A 12,187-nucleotide genomic window follows, 5' to 3' on the forward strand; every position below is an offset into this window, starting at 1 on the left:
AGAGTCCAGTATTATACCTAGATACTCTATCACTGTAGTCGGACCAGTCGTTTTGTGTTTCGCGATCGGGATGTTAAGTCTTTCAAATATCAGTAACAATTTGGCCATAGTGTTTTCTGCGTCATAGCCGGGTTTATCCACTGTAAGGAAATCATCTAACAGATGTAGGATAAATTCTATTCCGTAGTTATTTTCTGCTATCCAGCAAATCGATGATGATAATTGATCAAAAATCTTTGGACTGGACCTACATCCGAAAGCTAGACGGTTGTAATAGTAATACTGATCTAGCCACTTGACACAAAACAAATGATATTGGGACGGTGAAATTGGTACCACTTTGAAAGCGTCAGAAATGTCAGTCTTGCACATCTTTGAACCCTGACCGTTCTTAACCACTTGTTTGATCGCGTTGTCTATCCTAACATATGACAGGGAGCATTCTACTTTGTCAATTAAGTCGTTGATGCTACTATGATTCGCGTCGTTGTGCGGAGCTGATAAGTCCAGGATGAGTCTTTGTTTGTCAGACTATTTCGCTTTTGCGACACCAATGGGAGACACACGATAGGCCGGAAACGGTGGAGCAACGAACGGTCCGGAAATAAAACCTTTCTGGAGTTCTGTATCTAAAAGTTTTGTAACCACCTCTGGTTGTTTAATGGCAGATTGCAGGTTTTGCATTCTTTTGTCGGCAAGTCTAATTGTCGGACTTTTGTATGGAAACCTTTGGTTAAAGCCTTGTACAATATTGTGCACGAAAACCCTATTCGGGTGACGAGTCAATTCCATTTTGAGTTGCTGAATGTTGACCGGCGTATTTATATTTTCTTCAGTTAATTTATCGCCCAATACTATCACCTGTGTGTCCCGGTTTTGGCTATCTACTGATGATAGTCATTCCTTCTCTGAACGGGACCGTAGTGGGTATTGTTCCCCTTTTGTGTTGCAGTCAGCCGCACCGTGTGTGTTTTGTTTACACTGAGAACAGACATGAATGTACAGGCATGATGACTCGCGATTACAGCCCCTTTTAGTGTTGTAATTATTACATAATTCCACCCCGTTGTGGAATACACGTTTGCGGCCATGTTTGTCGGTATCTGTAGACGGACTACGTGAATTTTCTGCCTGATCATGATGATTGTTCTTGGAATGTTGATGAATGCCGCTGCGCGGACAGTAATGCGTCTCATGCGATGCTTCACCGCAGTTGCCGCAACTGTGGGACTTGGACCCGGCGGTGACCAACTGAATAAGGTCTCGATCCCTAATGGACCAGTCCATCTTGAGGCCGTGGAGGGCCATGGCGTTTGCACTTTTTAAAGAGAACAGTTTATGATATTCGTAAAATTTTGCACCGTAGGTGTTATACAGGCCTACAACAATGGCTTCATACTGTTCTAACTCTTCCCATCTGTCGGGATAAGCCTGGGACATGGTGCGTTTGTATCTTCCAAACGCCGTTATGAATTTTCCGATACTAAGAGACCGGCAGAGTTTGTGTTCCTGGGCCTGATTCCTTTGTGATAGGGTATCGGGGACCTCATAGTAGGGGATCAACAGTGATGCTAAATTAACATCCCTACCTTCAATGATCTGTCTCCTCACCGAGGCCGCCATGAGGTCCATGTGAGGGATGTCTTCGGGTGATACCCCAAACCTCGCCCTGGGCATGGCGCTGAATGCCGTTTCGTTGAATGTTGGTACATGAGGTCCCGCCCCCGTTTGCATCGTAGGTNTTTCCATGTTGGTTTTTTAGGAGGATCTTCGAGAATGGACCACGCTGTTGGGAGGCTGTACTTGCCGAGGAGTTGCGCCGCCCTTGAGGCGAAGCATGAGCTGTCTTGGCTGTTCATCAAGAGTGATCTGCGAAGGATGGCATATTCGACAGCTTCTGCGTTTCTAGCAATGTTGACGAAGAAAGTCATGATGTTCTTCTCCAGGGTTATGCTGATTGGTTCAGCGCCAATTAGCGTGTATACAGCTGTGCTGGCTGTTGCCGTTGGTAATCCCTGGAGTTGCTTCAGTATCTTCCTGTGTGCCTTTTCGATGTTTTCCCTCTCTGTGATCGTTAATGTCATTACTTCTAGCCCATACGTTAGACGTGGGACAGCGTATGCTCTCCAGAGCTTGTGCGTGGCAGTTGGAGACATGCCATTTTTTGCGTATAGCCCCGCTCCTAGCAGTGCATAGATGGTATTCCTTGCACATTTGATCCGTTCATTGGTATTCGCTTTGTTGGTTTTTGAGCGGATTATGCCCAGATGTTTTGCTTCCACTGATGGTGTGATTGTGGATTCCCCAAAGTTGACAGCTGACTCGCAGCTTTTGCTGTTTCCATATATAATCAGCTTCGATTTTGCAGCATTGATGGTGACTCGATCAAGCTCAGTATGGTGGTCTACGAGCTCCAGAGATGTTGATGTCACCGATGTGGGATCCCATGTCTTTGTTGGTAATACTGTCGAGGATGGTGTTGTTGTATACTTTATAGAGTGTTGTCGAAAGTTTGGCGCCCTGTTTGGTTCCTTGCTTAAGATTTACGTTGTTTGAGGTATTGTTTTCCCATTTTACTTTGATGTTGGAGTTCTTGTACATGTTCCGTAGGAGTATCCATAGTGGTCCTTTTACTCCTGCATGGGATAGTTTGTTGAATAAAATTTCGTGGTTTACGGTGTCAAAGGCTTTTTGGGCGTCCAACGTCACAAGAAACAACTCTTTTTGGTTTTCCTTTGCGTCTATAATAGCTTCCGAAATCATGAGTGCAGCTCCTAGGGGGGAGACACCAGCTGTGAATCCTCTTTTTGGTTCAGTATTTCCTCCAGCCTAACCTTGATAATTGCTTCGAAGACTTTAGAGAACACGTTTGTGACGGTGATACCTCCAAAATTAGATGGAATTGTCTTGTCCTTTCCTTTTTTGAGGATCGGTGTAAGGATCCCCTCTTTCATGGGTTGAGTTATGTCCAAGTTTTGTAGCAGCTTGTTGAATGTTTGAGTTAGTGCTGTTGTAAACTCATGTCCTGCATACTTTAGGTGCTCTGCTGAGATGCCATTTGCGTCCATGGCTTTTCCAGAGTTGAGGTTCCTAATGGCCGTCTTTACTTCATTTTCCGTGATTACTTGGATCTTTTCATCTTTTGATAATTCCGTTTCCATGATGATGTCGTTTTGGATTTTTGATAACTTTTCCCTGGTTAGATCTTGGTTGTTTGTCTCTGGCGGGGTGGCCAATTGCTGAAAATGCTTTTCCCATTACTCTAGGATTTTGAGTGGCTCAGAGTAGACGTTGTTGTAAACTTGAATGACTTTGGTCGTTGAGGAGCCCGATGTCCGTTGCTTATTTACGAGGTTATGGAATAACTTGCTGTCTCTTGATGACGATTCCATAATGTCTCGATGGAGTTGGTCCCGTTGTGCCGCATATGCTCTTCTTTGTAGCGCTCTAACTCTCCTTTTNGATGTTCTCTGTGATTGTTAATGTCATTACTTCTAGCCCATACGTTAGATGTGGGACAGCGTATGCTCTCCAGAGCTTGTGCGTGGCAGTTGGAGACATGCCATTTTTTGCGTATAGCCCCGCTCCTAGCAGTGCATAGATGGTATTCCTTGCACATTTGATCCGTTCATTGGTATTCGCTTTGTTGGTTTTTGAGCGGATTATGCCCAGATGTTTTGCTTCCACTGATGGTGTGATTGTGGATTCCCCAAAGTTGACAGCTGACTCGCAGCTTTTGCTGTTTCCATATATAATCAGCTCCGATTTTGCAGCATTGATAGTGACTCGATCAAGTTTAGTATGGTGGTCTACGAGCTCCAGAATTGCTTCCATTTCATGGTGGTTATTTGCCAGAAGGGCGATGTCGTCTGCACAAGTCGGGCATGCGATGTTGATGTCACCGATGTGGGATCCCATGTCTGTGTTGGTAATACTGTCGAGGATGGTGTTGTTGTATACTTTATAGAGTGTTGTCGAAAGTTTGGCGCCCTGTTTGGTTCCTTGCTTAAGATGTACGTTGTTTGAGGTATTGTTTTCCCATTTTACTTTGATGTTGGAGTTCTTGTACATGTTCCGTAGGAGTATCCATAGTGGTCCTTTTACTCCTGCATGGTATAGTTTGTTGAATAAAATTTCGTGGTTTACGGTGTCAAAGGCTTTTTGGGCGTCCAACGTCACAAGAAACAACTCCTTTTGGTTTTCCTTTGCGTCTATAATAGCTTCCGAAATCATGAGTGCAGCTCCTAGGGGGGAGACACCAGCTGTGAATCCTCTTTGGAGTGGATTTTGCTTTTGGTTCAGTATTTCCTCCAGCCTAACCTTGATAATTGCTTCGAAGACTTTAGAGAACACGTTTGTGACGGTGATACCTCTATAATTAGATGGAATTGTCTTGTCCTTTCCTTTTTTGAGGATCGGTGTAAGGATCCCCTCTTTCATGGGTTGAGTTATGTCCAAGTTTTGTAGCAGCTTGTTGAATGTTTGAGTTAGTGCTGTTGTTAACTCATGTCCTGCATACTTTAGGTGCTCTGCTGAGATGCCATTTGCGTCCATGGCTTTTCCAGAGTTGAGGTTCCTAATGGCCGTCTCTACTTCATTTTCCGTGATTACTTGGATCTTTTCATCTTTTGATAATTCCGTTTCCATGATGATGTCGTTTTGGATTTTTGATAACTTTTCCCTGGTTAGATCTTGGTTGTTTGTCTCTGGCGGGGTGGCCAATTGCTGAAAATGCTTTTCCCATTGCTCTAGGATTTCGAGTGGCTCAGAGTAGACGTTGTTGTTAACTTGAATGACTTTGGTCGTTGAGGAGCCCGATGTCCGTTGCTTATTTACGAGTTTATGGAATAACTTGCTGTCTCTTGATGACGATTCCATAATGTCTCGATGGAGTTGGTCCCGTTGTGCCGCATATGCTCTTCTTTGTAGCGCTCTAACTCTCCTTTTTAGCCTTGTCCCTTTCGTCCGGAGTGCGAATGCTTCTGTCTCGTTTTTACATTTCCTCAGTCTTGTTTGAGCTTTTTTGGATTCTTTTATGGCTTCAGCTATGTCCTCATTCAGGGCTTGAAACATCGGTGATATGGGCGCAGCCATGTTTGAGCCGGAACTACCTTCATCGGTATCCTTGGGCGTGTTATTGTTGTTGTAGGCCGCCGTCTCACACATGTCTGCTGAAGCACTGCGGGCGCCTGTGACTGAAGGTGTGCGATTAACCCTCCGCGGTGAAAAATAGTCCGCGCTTACTTCCCTGTCTTCCGGGCTGTACGAGCGGGATTTGTCATTCCGAGAGGAAGGTCCCGCTATAAATTGCATGTCGATCTCGTTTGAAGAACGAGTGGTGGCGAACTGCGGTTTTGGGCGAGGAATCCTCGATCGCGGGACATGGGCACTACCCTGTGAACGCTCATTTGCATGTCGGGTTAGTAGATTGTCAACATACAATTTACGAAGTGTAGAGATTGAAAACGACGTGGAAGTTACTAATCCGATCGCAGAAAGTTCATGGCATAATCTGGTGACACCCCAGTTCAGATAGTTGGTCATATCCAGCGCACTTCCAGACGTTTTCTGTTTCTTTGATTTTGGCGCCATGATGAAGGAAGGGGTAAAACACTCCCCTGACTAATACTTCAAAAGTTCATCGTATGTACATACGAGAGACTCCCTCGTTTCACACAACATACATGATACCTCCCAGACAATAAGTAAAGTTCTTGTACGTAGAATTTTGAGAGAATCACTGGATAAAATGCTTGAATTGATACAGATTGAGAGAATTAAAAATGGCTGCTGGAGCTGACTGATCTCCCTCAAAGTTGCACACGCCCCCACTCTGATCACGTGATCTGGATAGTTCCTTACTAGGGAATGACTGGCATGACTGCACACAACCTTTGACTTATTCACCACATAGTCAGCCCACAGTCCACGACACCCAATGACTGCCTTTATTACTAGATATAGAAACTTATCACTGCCATAAAACATGCTTAAAATTATTTAAGCTTCAACATGTATTTTATGGATATTTTTTGAGTTAAATTTCAGTTAGTATGAATGTACCGGAAGTAAGAATATTTGTTCATGGTTGCTTTAGTATTACATTTTAGTGTTGGAATTATGTTAAAATAGTGTGTGTTTTTTTATTACAGACCCAGGAAGTCAAATACATTGAGTGGTAAGTCAATTTTAATTACATTGTAGATTGGATTGTCTCCCTTGCATTTCAAGACTGTTCAAATTTGCATATGTTTTAAAGTGAAATATTTTATTTTCCTCCATTAGCAAATGAAAAAGTGACCTTCCTTTCACTACATGGCACCAAAAGCTTGCAAAAACAACAGTTGTTTTTGTTTTAAAAAAATAATCTATTTTTAGGTGAAATAGCTTTATCAGCGGTGTTAAACACCCCTGCAGTTTCATTGGCAATTTCTGTAACTTCTATATGGAATGATGAAGCTTATCACGTGAGACAGAGCATGTATATATATACTCAACCCTCTTTTTCTTTAATGCATACGACAAGAATAGATATCCATTTGTAACTTGTTCAAGATTGTTCGAAGTTAACTTACGTGTGGCTTGGAAGTTTACTTTTTAAAAATGTTTAAAATGATTTAAGGCTAATGGGCTCTTGTTGTGTTTAACAGATGATGTCCGGATATCTAGAAGGAAAAGGTATCTAAGGGCAGCGTCATCGGGTGAGGTCAACATTGAATATGGTAGATCCCCCAGCCAGCAGAATCTGACAGGGTATTGGGCGACGCCAGTACTCCGTTCCTAGTCCCAATTCATTGTGGCATATTGATGGACATATGAAGCTGATCAGGTAAAGAAAGAAGCTATGTGCTAGTTCTTGCCCACCAGACCCAAGATATCCCCATTTCCACCAGTGCTGAATATCCTACGTGTATGTTGTGGGCACTTGAGTAATAACAATAATCCACAATCATACGGCCACCTATTCCCCGATTAGACAAGACATTTTCCACTTCTTCTCAACTCCCACCAGGCCAATGCCACAGGTAACCAAACTTGATCTGAATAATGCTGTCATGGTCCTGAAACATGTGATGTTATTCTTTTTTTTTGGGTTGATTAGAAATCCAAATAGCTGATTGGCTGAAACATTTGCCAAATAATTCTCAGATTAAATTAATTGTAACTAGATGTAAAAAAGAAACATATCAGTGTTACAGGCCTTATGGGCCTCTTGTGTTGGTGTTTAAACTTTTCATCTAGTAAGAAATTTCAACAGCTGCAAATTCCATGGATCAACTTCATAAACTGCCATTATGCCATTGCAGAGAAATTGTGTTTGCTTTATTTCTTTGGATTTAAATTTCTATTGCTACAAATGTTTCTTTTTCTTTTATAGATGGAAAATAGCCACACATGGAGCAATCAATGGATGTTCAAGATTGATATTGTATTTATCCAGTAGTCCAGATAACAAGTCCTCCACAGTGTTTCACAAGTTTGTGACTGCCTGTACCAAATATGGACTCCCTGCTAGAGTGCGGTCAGACCCTGGACGTGAGCATGTAGACATTTGACTGTTCATGAATATGATAAATGGACTTGAGGCAAACAGTATGCTGACTGGCCGTTCTGTCCATAACCAGAGAATTGAACGTCTATGGAAAGATGTGTATGAACAAGTTATACATTTGTTCTATCAGCTCTTTTACAACATGGAAGATCAAGGACAATTAGATGTTGAATCTCCAGTGCATATCTATGCTCTGCATTTTGTATTTTTGGCAATACTGAACTCCCACCTTGAGGTATTCCGTCTAAATTCCCCTTTCTTGGCTGTTTCTAACATTTTCAATGACATATCCCTGGAAACATCTTTGCTGGACTCCTTAAGGACTTTTGGTATTAGTGTAGAGGATGTTCAAGGGTTGGATCAATTGGCAGACAATGAAAATATTGAAGTGCTAAATGACGAACAAAAGAGGGAAATGCAATGAGTAGTGGACAGCACTGAAGACTATAGCAAGAAGTTCTTGAAATGCATTGAAACTCTTGGTCATTTCCTTCCATGATCTACAGTAGTATCTATACATGTACATATAAAGTTAAGTAAACTAGTGAAATACTGTAAAGCAGGTACTCTTGGAAGAATAAATGGCCGAGTAGAAATTATGCAGTTCAGCAACTTATGTCCAACCAGTGGAACTGTACTGTAGTTTTAAAGTTTTATACCTGGGTATTGTTTAACATCCCATCAACATCTAAGGTCATTTAAGGATGTTTGGTTTTAGTTTTGGTTTTATTAGCTGACAGAGCTTATGCGATACCGCGGTGTCTGTCTACCGTCCGTCCGTCAACAAAGCCTACTCTTCCTAAACGACTGATCGGATTTAGACCAAATTTGCTGTGATGCATCCTTGGGATGAGGGAATCAAACGTTAAATAAAAGAAGGGTGTGGGCCCCCTGGGGGGGCAGAGGGGCGGGGCCCAATAGGGGTAAATTATGGTATTGCATTTGAAATCTTACTCCTCCTAAACTATTGCATGGATTGTTACCATATTAGGGCTGAATCATCACTGGGGCAAGGCGATCAAACGTTAAATAAAGGAAGGGTGTTGGCCCCCTGGGGGCTGAGGGGCGGGGCCCAATTGGGGTATTTAAGCATTTGAAATCCTACTCCTACCATACTATTGCACAGATTGATACCATATTAGGTCTGAATCATCACTGGGGCAAGGCAATGAAACGTTAAATAAAGAAAGGGTGTGGGGACATTTTAGCTATATTACATGTTTTGCTTGAATATCCAGGTGAGCGATACAGGCCCTCTGGGCCTCTTGTATTGTTTAACATTCTATTAAGAGCTTAGGTCGTTTAAGGACGTACATTATTGTGCATATTTTATTTTGTTAATGCTAAGCTTGTTTCCAATAGGCTTTACTTTCCAGTCTGTACTCTGTAAGACCTTGTCTTTAGATTAGGTTTTGTGTGTAGACACATTTTCTTACTTGGGCCACACCAAATTAATGTGTAGTTCTTCAGAATTTATATTTTTAAAATAGTACAGGAGTACGACTTATTTTACGATAATCAAACATATGAATGATACATAAAACAGCATGAAAGTAGAAATACTTTTATTTTTACAAAATGTATGGCAAGCTAACTGAACATTGAATACCTATATATCTTATGTGCTTTTAAGAAAATATGCCATAAACTTATTGCGATATCTCTATGAATTTATGAGATATCTTGTAAGCAATTGAGATATCTCGTGTAATATTCCCAAATCAATCAAAATGTCTCCATTCAAAAGTAGCTCGTATACTGCAATAATTAAGATACAAGTGTAGATACATTGTATTTTATGTATAACTTTCAGCATTGTGTTCAACATCGTACTTGACAAACTTATAACTTTATGAGCGAACAAGAGCAAAGAACATCCAGATTTAGGGATACATGTATTTTAAATTTTGTAATTGCCGAAAAAATACCAGAATCTTTGTAATTCTTGATTTTCTTTTGAATATGGGATTTTTTTCATATTTATTTTAAGTGAGGGAATTTCGAAGAACTACAAATTAATTTGATGTCACCTTAACATTGTAGACCGATTCATGGTACAACATACACAATCAAGTAATTATGTGGTTGAAAAAATTAGTGTTTATGTCACCTAGTTACTCTGGTGATCTATGAATGACAATCATATTTCCGACTTCTCCTCAGAAACCTTCTGTCAAATTTTAATGAAACTTGGTGGTAATCATCAGTCTGTGGGGATCAGAATCTTTACTCAAGATGAGGCTGACCTCTCAGGAGGTAGAGGGGCATGGTCAGAGTGCAAAACCTTCCAATCACATCCTACAGATAGACTTTGACCAACTATCATAAATTATCCATAGTAGATGAGGATCAGAATTATGATGATCAAGAAGGGGCAGACTCCCCAGGTGGTCTGAGAGGCTTTGTAATTTATTATCCCTCCCCAGAAACAGGAGATATTAATTTGGGCATGTCTGTCTCTCGTGCTTTAGTTTCTATGCAGTATATATAACTCCCATAAAAATAGTAAGATTTCAACCAAATTTGGTATACACATGTGTAATGGCTAATATCAGGCTAATTGAGTTTGATTACCAAGTTGATGTGTGCATAATTAATAATACTACTTAACTCTGATTGGTTAAGCATGGTTTTCTTGCAGAAACTCCCCTAAAAATGGTTGGATTTCAACCAAAGGCCTAGGGGCATTATGGGTCATTTTCGGCATAAAACGTCATTGTTTCAACTCAAATATATATGTACCATTTTTTTTTTAAAATACATCATATTGGGAAATTGGGCCTATCTTTCTTGGCGCATCGCGCATGCGTAGATGACCCACCATAGCAACACAATTAGAAATAGCCAGAATATAGTGTTTTGAGACAGTTCACATGCAGAAATAAAACCCTGCGCATGTGACGAACAAAAATTCCTTTCCACGAATAAACACGGGTATGGAAATGTTTAAGCACACCAAATATTTGTTTGGTGCATGCGCAGGCTTTCAAACATTGAAATGTTTAATTGATTTGCTTCAAAATGTTTAATTAGGGCCCGGTATCAGAGATACGGGGCCCTATATAGTAATCACTCTGTCTGTCTGTCTGTCTGTCTGTCTGTCCGTCCACAAATTTTGTTTCTGGCTGATAACTTTGGTATTTATTGACCAATGTACATGGAACTTGGTCAAGGTGCTCAGTTTACAAAAATACACATTGAGGTAAAAAGTCAAGATCAAAGGTCAAGGTCATTAGGTTCAAAGGTCAAGGTCAAATTTTACATCTTTTCACTGATGAACATTTTGTTATGACATTATGAGGCAAAGTTGATCAGAATTAAACAAGGAGTCAACTGACCAAAGGTCAAGGTCATAGGGTCAGGGGTCAAGGTCAAGGTCAAATTTTGTAGCTTTTCACTGGTGAACATTTCGCTATGACATTATGGAGCAAAGTTGTTCGGAATTAAACAAAGAGACACACTGAGGTAAAAAGTCAAGATCAAAGGTAAAGGTCATTAGATTGGAAGGTCAAGGTCAAATTTTGCATCTTTTCACTGATGAAAATTTTGTTAAGACATGATGAAGCAAAGTAGATCAGAATTAAACAAAGAGTCAACTGACCAAAGGTCATTGGGTCAAAGGCAAGGTTAAATTTTGTATCTTTTCACTGGTGAACATTTCGCTATGACACTTTGAAGCAATGTTGTTCAGAACTTAACACAGAGTCAACTGACCTTAGGTCCAGGTTACGGGGTCAAGATCAAGTTTTGTATTTTTCACTGATAAACATTTTGTTATGATATTAAGAAGCAAAGTTGGTCGGAATTAAAGAATAAGTCAACTGACCAAAGATCAGGGTCACTGGGTTAATGGTCAAGGTCATTTTGGTCCAAAGGACAAAGACAAAGTGGATCTCTGACTTTGACCCTGGCTCTTGATGGAGGAGGTATATAAGGTGAAATAAAACAAATCAAAGCTAACAAATGAGTATTGCACCGGTATTTACATTTCTGTTAGCCCAGCAAATATGGAGGTGGAAGGAAACAAGACTCACATCATAGTACATGTAAAATGTATATTTTGCTTCCTTGCAATTCTTTTTGAAGTCCAAATGTCAAACGTCAAGCTCAGCTATATGGGCAGATTGNCATAAACAGACAGTAGATGATATTCACCCATTTTCTTGTGAAAAATGCTGCGTTATACCTCTCTTGGCACACCATATCTCCTATACCAGTTGTGGAACGTAATTGAAATTTTGCGTAAGTGTACAATCATTTCTAACTCCCTGATGAGGCCAGAAATGATCTTTAACGCTCCTAGTCCTCTGGTATGTACATGCATAATGGCAGATCTCGGGCTAAGAAGTTCAATCGACAAAGCTATGTGTACAAATTTATGCATAATTAATGAGGGTACTTAGTATGGTTGTTTGTGTTTATAATAACTCCCTTGAAATGGTTCGATTTCAACCAAATTTGGTATGAGCAATTGTCTGCTAAGGATTCTCCTTTTGAAAAGTACATCTACACAAAAACCTCTACATATATAACATATCCTGCAAGCGGGGAATATTAAATCCCACAAATTTGTTTGACAAACTTTTGTGAAATCATTCTTTGCTCACTGCCCCTCATTTGGGGGGATTTGGGGGG

The 12,187-nt window shown here is 40.7% G+C and overlaps 1 protein-coding gene across 1 annotated transcript in view; it reads left to right on the forward strand.

Moving 5' to 3' along the window:
- Window positions 1–10,797, forward strand: part of LOC110450679 — a 17,728-nt gene extending 6,931 nt beyond the window's left edge. Inside the window, exons 3-5 of the mRNA XM_021498306.1 lie at window positions 6,153–6,178; window positions 6,651–6,829; window positions 7,379–10,797. The gene's annotated coding sequence lies outside the window, so the exon portion shown is untranslated. The remainder of the gene's footprint in view (window positions 1–6,152; window positions 6,179–6,650; window positions 6,830–7,378) is intronic.
- Window positions 10,798–12,187: the final 1,390 nt, after the last annotated feature.

Source organism: Mizuhopecten yessoensis, unplaced genomic scaffold (assembly GCF_002113885.1).
Source record: "Mizuhopecten yessoensis strain PY_sf001 unplaced genomic scaffold, ASM211388v2 scaffold5451, whole genome shotgun sequence".
Classification (NCBI taxonomy): domain Eukaryota; kingdom Metazoa; phylum Mollusca; class Bivalvia; order Pectinida; family Pectinidae; genus Mizuhopecten; species Mizuhopecten yessoensis.